This window comes from Poecilia formosa, unplaced genomic scaffold (genome assembly GCF_000485575.1).
Source record: "Poecilia formosa unplaced genomic scaffold, Poecilia_formosa-5.1.2 Scaffold768, whole genome shotgun sequence".
Classification (NCBI taxonomy): Eukaryota; Metazoa; Chordata; class Actinopteri; order Cyprinodontiformes; family Poeciliidae; genus Poecilia; species Poecilia formosa.
Window position 1 is genome coordinate 131,695 of NW_006800707.1, and position 2,273 is coordinate 133,967.

Consider the following 2,273-nt stretch of genomic DNA (forward strand, 5'->3'; position numbering starts at 1 on the left):
ACGTGATGTTAGCAAAGCTAGCTGTACAGAGACACATAAGCATTGTGATGAAAAAAAGTCACTCACTGTCTGAATTATTGTGCGGAGATGTTGACTGACTTGTCACATATATGGGACAACGCTATGTCCAACACTGTGACATTCAGAAACAGTCTGATTTTTCTGAATGACTCTTTACTTATTAGATAGGATTGGAGTCACTGTGAGCCGTTGTTCTATCAGATTACCATATGCTATCAGAATAGCATACATGCAGTGAGTACCATGCCTGCGCATTAAGTCTGACCGTCAGAGGAGTTGTCAGTTCATCATATGCAACAAGTTATGACAAAAATAAGTCATTAAATTGTTTACAATGATAACTATATAGATATACATGCATTGTGGTTTCAAAGTGTATTTAAAGCAGGTCTGGCGTGTAAAACTCATTAACCTACTTAACCCCTAAGGCAGGATGCCATACAACTGTTAATAAAGTGTATGATGATCTCTGATTCTATGTTGCTGATTAAATTGATTAAACTGCCTTCCTTGATGCACAACCATGGCATGATAGTGCAGGACAAGCAACTTCGACACATGATGTTTGCTTGGGAGAATGATTGGATTCTTGGATACTGCATCCAATAAAGCATGTTTGAGACGACCTCCACCTTTTATGAGGCCTTCATCCATATAGGGGTCAAGAGTTACGATGGAGCTTGAGCTGTGGACAGTCTGATTGGCTTGGAGAGAAGTGTATTTATCAGGAAAAGCATCCTTTTGAACAGACTGGAAAATAAGATTACTGGCAGCATTCAGCTCCTTTGGAGAGTGCGGCTGTCTACATTCATGCCAGCCCCTGTATGAAGGGTTTGACACGTTGCTTGATGAGTGAGAACATGAGTGAGAACAAGCTTGATGAATTAAGAAGGCAATGGCACGTACCAGTGATTTCCATTTTGAGAAGCGTTGCAAGGTTGAGGGTCCTCCAGTGTCTTGGCTGTGCCTAGAACTGCACATTTCTGGACTGAGATGTCTGATGTTGTTCCTGGGATCTGTTTGAGCCACTGCTCCAGTTTGGGGGTGACTGCCCCGAGGGCCCCGATGACCACAGGCACCACTGTGGTCTTCACCTTCCAGGTCTTTTCCAGTTCCTCTCTGAGGCCCTGGTATTTTTCCAGTGGGGAACACCACCTTTGGGGGTTCCCCACTTTGATCTTGGGGCTTCCAGTCCATATTCCTGTACACTCTGATGTGACACATTATGTCACATCAGAGCAGAACCCAGCCGATCTAGCTACGAGGTCAATACCTGCACCCCAACTCATGGACACAATGTGGTTTAAAGGACCAGACTTCCTTTACAAACTACCTGAACCAGAAACACAAGAGTCGTTCGAGTTGATCGAACCTGAAGTGGATGCTGAAATCCGCCGAGTTACTACCTTCACCACGCAGGTTCAAGAGAATGGACTCAACAGAACCAGGGCTACTGGGGTGGCATGGGGTGGCAGTTGCCACCCCAAACGAGAGTCTTGCCACCCCTGTTGCCACCCCAGCTAGCGACAATGAATTCAATAAATAGTTATGGCAAATCGGACATTAAGCGCATGAAACTCTTTTTTCCGACAACATTGAATGCAGCACAATGTAACCTGACACCCACTGCTAAGTAGTGGGAAGTGGAGAGAAGGACAGAGCGCCAGCAGCATTGATATATATTACTGGACTGGACGTTACGTGATTTATCGTAAGTCACACATGCGCCATTGCTGTCCATTGAGTCAGGAATATCGGTGGTCAGGAAAATACTACAATCACGCAAAGAATCAGAACAACGGACGCAATGTTTAAATCGGCTGGGTTCTGCTCTGATGTGACATAATGCCACTGCTCAGGGGATGTAGACTGGCGTATTCTGTGAACTTGATTATGTACATAGACATAAAAGCGCTTTGCATCGTTGCACAAGAACCACTCTGCTGTCACAGTAGAATTTTAACAGTGTTTGGTTTGTAGTCGAGTTCTTCCAGAATGGGCTCTGAACGTCTACACAGACAAACAATAAAAACAGTTAATGTTTACATAGCACCTTTGTAAGCTTGTCCCTGTTATCTACGTCAGACATATGAGGCATTATGGTGAATACAAACGATTTATTAACTTACCTTCGAAGTTATTGTGAAGTTTTGACACATCCAGCTTAAATCCTTTGTTGTTGGAGCGTTTCAGGACGTCTGAATAATTTTATAGGCATCATTAATAGAGGCGCAAAAAGTGGATATGCAGCG

General features: G+C 43.9%; 1 long non-coding RNA gene across 1 annotated transcript in view; it reads right to left on the minus strand.

Annotated features, from left to right (window-relative positions):
• The window catches only part of LOC107834788 (uncharacterized), a 7,974-nt gene extending 6,511 nt beyond the window's left edge, over nt 1-1,463 (minus strand). Inside the window, exon 1 of the long non-coding RNA XR_001660612.1 lies at nt 1,242-1,463. This is a non-coding gene — a long non-coding RNA (uncharacterized LOC107834788). The remainder of the gene's footprint in view (nt 1-1,241) is intronic.
• Between the last annotated feature and the right edge of the window lie 810 nt (nt 1,464-2,273).